The 12322-nt window shown below is 35.2% G+C and overlaps 1 protein-coding gene across 1 annotated transcript in view; it reads right to left on the reverse strand.

Annotated features, from left to right (window-relative positions):
* Window positions 1-7722, reverse strand: part of LOC127878969 (cAMP-dependent protein kinase type II regulatory subunit-like) — an 84530-nt gene extending 76808 nt beyond the window's left edge. The window contains exon 1 of the mRNA XM_052425535.1: window positions 7576-7722. The gene's annotated coding sequence lies outside the window, so the exon portion shown is untranslated. The remainder of the gene's footprint in view (window positions 1-7575) is intronic.
* Between the last annotated feature and the right edge of the window lie 4600 nt (window positions 7723-12322).

A 12322-nucleotide genomic window follows, 5' to 3' on the forward strand; every position in this document is an offset into this window, starting at 1 on the left:
GATAGATGGATGGATGGATGCACGGATGGATAAATGGATAAATGGAGGGAGGGAGGGAGCTTCATTTACATAAATTAATCAAAAATAACATCGTTGATAAATTACTTTATTTGGCGTGTGATACATTATAGATACAAACCTGCTTAAATTGAACATTGGGCGGACAAACTCACCTCCATATCCAAAATCCAGAGCATTCATATTCCATTATGACGATTTAATGCACACATACTCAATTAAACATTCAGTGATTTATTTCAGACACTTTATCGGGTATTTGTACTTTCTTCAGCTGAATGAACAGCATAATTACGAAACTCAACGGTAACATTATATTTAATCCGCTAATATGAATTAATCTCTAAGTCACTTTCAATTATTCAGTGAATATGAACATAAAACACAGAGTTTACTTTAGTCAATATTTAAACCTTTATTGCACAATAACAATTAATTTGAGTCCAGGTTTAAATAAATGAAATGATATGCTAAACAATTCAATGGTTTGAATATAAAAAAGGAAACAGTACGTACCAAATTTGAACTGCTGCAGTATTATACAACACATTTAAGTGAAGTATTACTTTTTTGAATTATAGCGTGTATGAAATACAATCAAGAGTTATATTAATAGTTTAATCCAGACATCTATGGTGTGTATTATACGGTCTAAAATGTACTTTCTTTTAACTTAAATATATGAACACACTAGATATAAACGTTATTTTAATCCGATACCGATATTAAGATTACAGATTTTTTTAAGTCTTAAGGTAACATGAAGACTTCAAACAGGTCTTAAAACATTATTTTTCTCTAACAAAATGTACGAAATAACATTGATTTAAATTGATATCAGCACGGAGCGTAGAGTCCGTGATATCAGTGAATTTTTCGGATTCAAATGTTTAATATGTTATGAGCTTGATTTCCCCAAATAATAAAAACAGTTATAAAGATAATAAAAATGCAAAACAATCAGAAAAAATATAAAAACATGATCGCCTATATATCCTTCCAAAGCACGAGATTTTCACATGGCATAACCTGCCACGACGGTATAGATAAACGGTGTCAACAGTGAAAGTGGAGTAGACGATATTATTAATGAAACAGAGCGTAGAATCTTGTCTACCTTAATTGTGGGACTAATCGAGTGCATGAAGTCATCTGGGACATGAATATGACTTACAAATCATGAACGCCACATCCTAGCAATCAATTTGAGGATTCGTCTTCGCCGTTCAATCAATTTTGAGGCAGTGCTACATATAGCAAAAGAACACGTCTCCTTCGACCTGGGCCTCAGGATGAATAGCAAAACACCAGAAGCGTCGAGCAACAGCTTAAGAAATCTATTAGATTGAATAACGTCATACTAAACCAAATGTTTAACAATTAGAAGTACAAGTGACATCAATAGAAACTTGCTAAATTTCATAAAAATAAACAGTTTGAGTGAAAGAACAAAGCATTAGTTCAGCAAAGAAGCAAATTTAATTGTTTAATGAAATTGCAACATGTGGAAAAACCCTGCATGGTTTCGAAACAGTGATGACTTAAATCAAAAAATGACAAACATATTTAAACAATCTCTGAGGAGACCGGTTATTCCTTGTTAATAAAGAGACATCAAATAAAAACAAAAAAATGCGATAAACAATTATATAACCACTTATTTGAGATGCCCCAGGCATTAAACAGAATGTCGATCTAGTCATTCGAATAGGACTGGGAAACGAGACAGATCGTAGGCAAATGTCATAATTACCTGAACCGGGTAGAAGCTCTTCCGGGGTGAGGAAAATCGAAATTTGTACCAATGTTTTCATCATTCAATAAAAATATTTATATTTATAATCCAATAAAACGATGTATATTTTCAAAGTGGCGGCAGGTAGCATAAGACTTTTTAAAAATCAACTCACAACATGCATTGATTGTGGTCTGACAGTATGGAATTATGGTAATTATACGAAACCTAAGTATATGAAAACTTTTGTAATGAAAAATGTCCCCATAAATGTATGACATAGCATCAAATATGAATTGGTGTGTTTAGAACGATAATCTCGTCGAGTCATTCGAAATCGATTGTTCAATTATACACAGAATATGTGCTTATCTGTTTAGAGCAACATTTAAGTTATTGTTAGATTTTATATAATAGTTGGAAAAGATCTTTTACAAATAAAAAACACTAAATGTAAAATTAACTCAAAATCCAAGGTCGTTTTGAGTAAATTAGAGTGGTTATTTTTGGTTATGTGTTAACAAATACACGCTAAGTATATAGCCCTATATATGGTTAACGTAATTATGTACACGTTTAAAATAACGTTTCATAAATATTAAGGAAAACGTTAGATATACAGTGTAGAACATCGGTTGACATCTTTATAAATAGCAGACGTAAGATTAATATGTCGAATTTTTTTTCCGGTCACTGAATGATGGTTAAAAGAGCTCGATTGGTCATTTTCGGCCCGGGTACTACTTACATGCACCCCGGGTACTCTTAAGTAAACTTAAATAGGGAAAATATACTAACACGTACACGGCTAATTTAGACTGCACCCTAGTTTTAATCCCTCCTAAAATCCGATGTCGTCGAACGCGCCACGGAATACGAAACAAAATTCGCATTGAAAAAAGGTCCTCAAAATTTTCAAGCAGTAGTTTTCATAATAAAGAGGCTATTTACAGAATATTGACATAAATATGAGCATAATTAATTTGAAAAAATAGCCGACAACGACTAATTTAGCGTTATAATTCCCGGGTACGTTTCAGTATATTTTCCGTACCCGGGGTACATTTAAGTATACTTAAGAGTACCTGGGGTACATTTAATTAGTACCCGAGCCGACAATGACCAATGGAGCGTAAATTGACCCTTTTCACAATAAGCCAAAAGCGCGAAGTCACGTGCCTCGCAGAATTCAAGAACGAGGCTAAACGTGTAGCCATTTCTAATTGTGCGTCGCAACGCCACATTTGATTTCAACCCTTAACGCTTTTGAAATTTTGGCTAGGTATCGTCAAACCAGATGAAATCTTCAGAATAAGCAGTTTATATATATATATACTTTCCATTTTAATTGTCAATACATAAACTACTTTTTATTGATTAAAGTACTTGTTTCATTCAATCGTTTGCACATATTCTGACACTCTTCGCTTGCGCATTTTATCGCGGTTTTTAATAAAAGATTTATCAATAATCTTGTTTATTGATAAATCTGAGGTTTAATGCCCCTCTCCCCTAATTATCTCGTAATAATAAGGAGTAATTTAACGCCCAATACTCAAATGTTTATTTCCTTACAAATAAAACATATTGTAAAAACTTTAAGTCATTTCTTCGAAATTAATCCGAAACTAAACACTGTTTAGATATTAGCCAGTCTAATCATAATTTAAAGTGCTTGATACCTGTGCATTTTTAATATTTTTAACATTTAATACTAAACTTTTAACGTCTTTAGCGGGTACCAGTGAAATAAAACTCCGTAATTACGTATACAGAGTGAACGGTAGTGTACGGAAAAACATATGTAAAACAAGAATTTTCGTTTGGCCACAACGGCTTTAAATAAAGTTTCGTAAAAATGCAAACAATTTGGAATTATGGCATAAAATGCTGTATGTTTATCACGCATAATCACTTATTAAGTGATTTCAATATACATGCAGTGACAGTTCGGACTGTTCCATATCCACCAAGCCGGTTTTTTATCACATGTATATACTATATTCTACAATATTATCATTCACTGTAAAAGAAAATGTGCTCAATATAAAATAGACTTAGTATAACATTTAAATAGTGTCATGTACTTCGCTTAATAAAATGCATTTTCTTATTGTTGATTCAACACACCTCTTACACGTTCGATTTTTTATGAAAATTTACAAAAAACCAAACACATCCATACTTTTGAGAATTGTAGTTAAAGGCATTTAGGTATAGTCTTTTACGGCTAATGTATATTTTTGATTTTTGCAATTATCGATGTTAAGTCTTCAGACCACAGTTATTCTGATGCTAATGGGTAATGGCCCTATTACAATACGAAATCAATCCAACAATTCGCTACGATTTATCACATTTATTGAATCGGGACGACTCATGACAGTCTACGATTCAGTTACGACACTGGTACGAATGAGTTACGACGAATCGTGGGGTTCGGTTGAAGTCTTGCGAATAGGGTCGCGACTACATTACGCTGCGTACGAAACTACTGCGACTGTACTACGAACGATGCAGATCGGTCACGACTACGCTAGGACTTGACCGAACGCACCCATGAATTAGGCGCCAATATCTATTGATATTGATCTAAATCGCGAAAATCTTAGCGGGCTCGCACCTCACTCGGGGTGAACTCGTGAGAGTCTTGACAAAGTCGTAGCTGGTTCGTAGACAGATCACGTGATCACCGATTTCCTGATTGAGTCACGAATTACCTACGATTCTATTACGACGCCCAAGAACGCACTACGACGCTGTTACGAGTCAACTGCGATCAAATTCAGTCTTTAACGTTTAAAAACTGGCCACGATTTTTCGGGAGCTCACGAGTTGCAGGTAATTACTTACGACCGGCCCACGACTAGCTACGAATGAGTTAGGACCTTCGCCGATTGAGCTACGAATGTCCCCGACCTCAAAATATTTGAAATCGGGACAAATCGTGGGGAATCGGGTCGTTGTGGAATACCCCTATAACTCGTATTCTCCGCCATTTCCATGGCAAAGAAAAAGACAGTTACACATTCAGCCTCATTATGAAATCCGACACGCTTAAATATAGCAAAAAATAGTAGGAGTGTTTGTATTACGAAACTGGTCGGCACCCTCTGCAATTATTTTTTTCAAATGTGGCGTGTAAAAATGGTTATAGATGAACCATTTAAGTTTGGTCAATTGATCGCAATTGAGATCCGTTCTTTGCTGCGCGTTTACATACATGTGAATAGTTGTTTTGATTACTTGTGAGAATGATGTAACATTTAGGTTATCTATCTAAATTTTAATCGATCGGGCTTATGCAAAGCACTTGAATATGTATTAAGAGATTTTCACATATGGCCTTGTTTATTAATATGCCCAATATACAAAGATATCAGAAAAACATATTTAAAGTCATATTATCAAGCATGGTCAACATTAAATAAGTTCGATATGTTAATGAGAACACAAAATAAAAAAGAAATAATTAATCTTTCGAAATATATATACAATGCAAATTGTTTAAGGAACAATTTAGACACAACTTTATTCATCTTAAGTATATTATTTATCTCAGAATAGATCTAAACGGTGTATTCTTTATCTCATTATTTTTATTTGCAATTGTCGTTATCAATTTTAAATGGAAATATCATATGTTATAAATCAGTCAAATCTGTATTATTCTTTATCTGATAATTTTTATCAGAAACTGTTATTATCGATGTTAAACTTTTAGGAATATATAATATGTAATAAATCAGTCAAATCTTTGTTAACTTCTACCATTACTTAATGTAATAATTATTATCATCCATGTCACCACACTTGTGTATTTTTGCATTCGGCTTAGAAGCAATTGTAATGCTTAATAGCTAATAAATGTTGATGTTGTTGTTGGTGTTGTTTATTACAGTTTCTAAGAAGGTGTGTTTAAAATAACAATCAACAGTCATAAAAGATGCGCATTCAGATCAATGGTTTAGTACTTTATAATTAATAATGTGCTATCCAGTCATTTCATTGAATCAAATTATAGGTTACTGAATAACCGAAGCTATTCTTAATTGTTATTTAACTTTGACCTTTGGATATGGAATTAAGTGTACGTATGCATTACATAACAGTGAACATGTTGACGCTCAATCGGTACAAATTGCGACTGTTGATATAATTATATATAATGAAATAGGATAACACATTTAATATAAGATACGCGTCAACATGAATCACTATGTTTGTTAAAACCCATGCCTAAATAATCTAATTTTGAGTTTTATCAGAAACTAAATCAAATGGTAGGTATGGCAACTGGATTCGAAGAACTGTAATGAATGTATCGGAAACTCAAATTTTCAATAAAACGAAGCACCTTGTCATCTTATTAGGTACACAGGGAGATTGATTGAGACCACTCCTATGTCATTTTGTCAGTCCTATGATCCTAAATTACAGTAATTGTGATGTTAAATTACTTCTTCAGTTCCCAGCAATTGCGACTTACCACTTCAATAAGTGTCCAACGGCTTGGCATTTAGTTTCGATTTGTATTTTAATAAGAATGTCGTAGACAATTTATAAAAAAAAGTTATATATCAATCTCATTAAATACCATATTCCCCAGTCAAACGCTGACATACTTTCTGATAATGGTAAAATGTTAATAACCCTCTGATAAAATGTCCTTGCGAAATATGAATACCGGATAGTTAATGAATTGAAACAGTTAATATGGTGCTGATTAATATAATGTATTTTTTGTTAGGTATGAAATCTATCACGGAGACGTTATTGGATGACACTCAATTCAAAGAGAGCTTGTAGACAAACGCATAGTCAAATACAGACATATAGTTACATGTGTAAGGTTAAGTGAAGTAAACAATATTTTTATTGATGATATCATACAACGATTCTTAATTCCTGAGGCTTTCGTCCGCGTTATGCTAAAGGGCTTACTGGGTGATCACTAAAATACCATAAGACCATGAGAAGTTTTATACTGCGCGTTTTTCAAATGTTTTGTCTTTCAACGATTAAAAACGAGTTGCAATCGTATGAAACAACACAAACACCGATTCATCTCGAACATTTGATCAGAATTCTTCTCTTCATATATTGAATGTTGTAAAACAGGTGACACATTTACTTTGAAGCCCTCTTGAAATGTAGTTCAGTATACCATAGCAAGTGATATATTTTAGTGGCATCTTTAAATTGTGCGCAATTGATTGTTAAGAAAAAAAATGTCACAATATTCAAGTAATCAATCTTGTTGTTCTTATACCTAAATGAATATTAAAAGCGAGTATATTAATTCAAAGTCAAAATATTATTCCTGCTCTTAAACAACATATGCATTTGGCCGAGGGATATTAAATAACACGATTTTAAAATCGTTGTATGGAATCACCGATGAAAACGTTGTTTACTTCATTAAACCTTACACATGTAACTAGAAAGTTAACAAGAAAACCTATTGAATTCTTGTTTTGGGTTTCATCGACGTTTAATCTGTTTTATAAAAGGTTATACTATCGTACATGTACCTGCTTCAAATATTTAAAAAAATAAATACGATTGATGAAAGTTCCTATCTGATGAATGATTAAATCGCGTCGCTTGTGAAATTCATTTAAATATATTTTCAATGTGAACAATCCATAGATATGCTACGGCCATTTAATTTCAAATTAGCCTAAAGTTCCACTCATAACCGATTTTAATTTAAAAAATACACAAATGTCAAATCATGATGACCATGCAGGTCTTTTAAAATTTATGTGCACAAAGAAGAGTAATTTTTAAGTAAGTTATTTAATATAATAAACACATACCTTACAAAAAGAATATCCACAACGGGCACAACGGGCATATTTTCGATAAATTATGTATAACATTAATGTCAACGACACCATCTGTCCTGTTTATCTGCACTTAATTTACGAGTGTTGCTTTGAGTTACCGCGTGGTAATCTGTAAACTTCAAATCTCGTTATAGCCTAACATTCATACTTTCTTATACTCCGCTAAGCAATCAAACTGAAGCGATTGGTACATATTTAACGTGATGTACAAGCTTTAAAATACAAGTGAATCCAAATAATGATCAACACTTTTTGAATAATAGTCAATAAACCAATACCATGTTATATTTAGTCATAATAATGCCCTTTTAAAACCTTAACCAAAATGAGCTCAATTGATCGTCGTCCTATATAATTACTTTTTACATTTTGTCATTCAGATTTTTTGGATCAGAATATTCACATCAATGCTTTGGTTGATCTGAAATTAACTTCAGTGAAATAATAAATCTGCAAAAAGTTAAACTAAGTTACGTAGAGTAACCAGAGTTCGACTGATATAAACCAAAATATTACTTAACTAAATTAGAAAGATGATGTTAATTATTATTCTGAACACAACTCTATGTATCTCTGTATTGCCAGAAAATCTGATCAAAGCAAACGCAAATATTATACAAATAATTGATTGGGGAAGCGTTTCATATGTAGAAAACCAATGTTTGACCACATACATATCTATGTAAGATATATTGCTACATACATTTTAAACAACTTTCCTGCTTTTTCCGATTGATAATAAAAAAGTTATTTTATTGAACACTTATTATTCTATCATGAAACTTACTTAGCCGTAGCTTTACTACAGGGCCGTAGGATGGTAACGATAATTTTTCTCCTGGTCATGGTGTAATCTTAAGTTTCAATATACATCTATTAATTTTAAGTACTCGTTCTTAAATTCGATACGTCGGTTCAAAGTGTAGACTGATTTGCATATGCGGAAGCGTCTATGCTTTTAGCCGCGTCAGCGAAAATGGTTCTAATTGGGCAAACGTAGCTCCATACCGGCTAGCGCATTTGCGCAATTTGGCCAGGAGCTACCCAGTCCGCTAATGAAACCAGGAAACCTTGCGTGACTGTTAAGCGGACAGCGTGGCTCCTGAGCAGGTTGTGCGATTCCTAGTCTAGATATATGCTACCCGCATTAGACATAAGATCAATGTGTGCATGACACGGCTCTTTTTACTTTGCTGCAGCCTCATTTAACAATTAAACCGTGTCATGATTATGGGTTAGACACCAAGTAAAGATTTGTGGTATCATATACGTGTGACAAAAACCTTGTTATTTCCATCATAAACATGATAACTAATGAAATATGGTTTCATTATTAATGTTGAGCTCCATGTTCCCATGCACTTCGATCAGAAATGTTCACTGATGAGTATGCAAAAAACTCAACATACCCACACGGGAACATTAGGCAGCGCATTTTACCTGCAAATTGACAGAGCTATATTCGATCCAATCTATCTATTGACTCGTAGTGTTATTATTCTAATCAATGTTGAAGAGGCTTGTTATTGAAGTTTGAGCAGGATTTATCTTATGTAACTAAAGCTATGCGTTGTCGGACCGTATTTGGTACAAAAACGAATATGGTACAAGTTTGTACCATATTCGGCCGAATATGGTACAACTGTCTAATTGTACCATATACGTATCTGCAGTTTTGGGGTAAAATGCCTGACCGAATATGGTACAAACTTGTACCATATTCGGATGAAAAATGTACCACATTCGTTCCGAATATGATACACACTCATCATCGTAATCATCATCATCATCGTTATCTCATCATCATCATCATCATCATCGTTATCTCATCATCATCATCATCATCATCATCACATCAATTATCAACACCCCAATGATCATCATCGTTGTTATCTTTACCAACACCACCATCATCATCACCATCAAAACCAACATCATCATATCCATTATCATGATCGTAATGGTGATCACAAAAGTTTTTTTTGTGATGATAATGACAGCGATGTTTTCGGTCGATAATGAGGATGTTGTGATGATGATGACGACGATGAGAATATCATCATCATCATCGGCCAATAAACATCGCCATCACCATCATCACAAATATTTTGTTATCATCATCATCATTATCATCATCGTCGGCCGATAAACATCGCCGTCATCATCATCTAAAAACTTATCATCATCATTATAACCATCATCATCGTCCGATAAACATCGCTGTCATCATCATCCCAAAACGTTTGTTATCATCATCATCATTATCATCATCATCATCATCATCATCACCACAATCATCAAACCCCAATCATCATAACCACTGTCATCATCATCACCACCACCATCATCATCACAATTTTTTTACCATCATCATCATCACAAATGTTTTGTCATCATCATCATCACATATTCATTTTACATTTTGTATTTTATAATTTGTTTCATTCAAGAGATTCAACAAACTTGTGCTTTTTTCATTTATTGGTATACTGACAGGATTTTTCAAAGTAATATTGAAGAACATAGAACAGCATTTAAATTTTAATCCAACTGTAGCATTTTGACAAGACATAATATACATATATACATTCATTTTAGTAGCAGCCAAAATATCCCAAATGTGCTTCGTAAAAAGTTACCAGTAAATGAGCAAATGACAACAAATTTCCGGTAGAAGAACATAATCATCAATCACAAAAATAACATAACAGGTTTCCAAACACCGATATACATGTATATTTCACCTGTAATGTCTGTACATGACATCTATGATATCATACCAACCGATTCCACTAACACGCAAACGCAGCCATGCGTTTGCCCATTTTGGCCCCTTGATGATTTCTTTTATTGCCGAAATAAGACCGCTGTTTCTGCCCGCTCTTGTTAATATGAAACGAACGCTAACAGGATTTCTGTTACTAGTATCTAGTCCAATATCCGGCCGAATGTAAATTCTAGGTGTTTGCAAACTCATTGACCTTATTAAATCTCTAAAGGGTTTGCCGACCTTCGCCAACACAAACTGGATTGACGGGTTTGATTGTATGCAGAACTTAAAAATTTCAACTTGAATGTGAAGTGGTAACATCAGAAATGGAAAAGTCGTTCGCTTCTGTGCCCTCCTATTGTTTATCATATCTTGAAGCTCTTTCAGGGCTGAACACACAGAGACGTCACCGTTGTCGCCAGAGTCACCGTTGTCGCCGGAGTCACCGTTGTCGCCAGACGCAGCGTTGTCGCCGGAGTCACCGTTGTCGCCGGAGTCACCGTTGTCGCTGGAGTCACCGTTGTCGCCGGAGTCACCGTTGTCGCAAGAGTCACCGTTGTCGCCAGACGCAGCGTTGTCGCCAGATGCAGTGTTGTCGCCAGACGCAGCGTTGTCGCCGGAGTCACCGTTGTCGCCAGACGCAGCGTTGTCGCCGGAGTCACCGTTGTCGCCGGAGTCACCGTTGTCGCTGGAGTCACCGTTGTCGCCGGAGTCACCGTTGTCGCAAGAGTCACCGTTGTCGCCAGACGCAGCGTTGTCGCCAGATGCAGTGTTGTCGCCAGACGCAGCGGTGTCGCCGGAGTCACCGTTGTCGCCAGAGTCACCGTTGTCGCCAGACGCAGCGTTGTCGCCTGACGCAGCGTTGTCGCCAGACGCAGCGCTGTCGCCAGAGTCACCGTTGTCATACGACTGTTCTAAGCGTGATATTATGTCCTTGTACACGCGTTGATTGATACGGATACTAACGTAATGCATGCCAAATCCTTCTGGGAAATACCCCAATGCAATTGTTCCAACATCACCATCGAACTTTCCATCTGCTGACACAATTGATGAGTGTTCTAGTCCTCGGGTAGAAACTACCAGGCACTGCAAATTATATTCTCTCATAAGTGCAATGAGCGTGAGGTTGTCGCCGTATGTCCCATTCTTAGACATATTCTTAACGTATTCATCAAATGTTTCATCATAGACAAAAGTTTCATAGAAATATCTGTTTTCTACAATGTGATGGACTGCTTCCTTACGTAAAGCATCTACGTCTTTGTATATACCAATTTTACCAAGTTGATGCGATATAGCAGCAAATTGACAATTTCCATCCGGATTTGGGTCCATGGCAATATTCACCCCATCCAACAACTGCAGATTTTCATGGTGTGTTAAAACATGATAGTACTTAGTTCTGTGATTTTGTTTCTCTGAGCGGTTCTGTTTTAATGAATGTTTTTTAATTTTTCGTTGTTTCTCTAACGCAACAGTTAGGCTAGTCATGTTTTCGACCCCAACCGATTTGCTTACAAATCCAAGTTCGGGTTTGTTCGGTACTTGAAATGACACGATATAAACACCATTTCGTTTTACTTTTTCTACCTTGCCTTCGATAACATATCTTTTGGTTGGCACCCTGGATTTTCGAAAGGGATAGCGAATTAATACTGTCTCTCCTACTTTGTACTTGCTTGGGGAAGTTGCGTTTTTCAACAGCGACCTGTAAGCCTTTTTATTTGCTCGCCGTATGGTTTTCTTTATTTCACGAGAACTATGACGTTCTTTGGTAAAAACATGACTTCTTCCGTAGTAGGCTTCAAAGGGCGTGAGACCCCCAAGAACTCGTTTGAAACTTGTGTTTATGGCATAGGCTAAATCTTGAAGCCCTTCGACCCAGTTAAATCCACGTTTACTTTTTGTTGCAAATAGAATCTTGGCCTTTATAACACTGTTTGA

This window comes from Dreissena polymorpha, chromosome 4 (genome assembly GCF_020536995.1).
Source record: "Dreissena polymorpha isolate Duluth1 chromosome 4, UMN_Dpol_1.0, whole genome shotgun sequence".
Taxonomy (NCBI): domain Eukaryota; kingdom Metazoa; phylum Mollusca; class Bivalvia; order Myida; family Dreissenidae; genus Dreissena; species Dreissena polymorpha.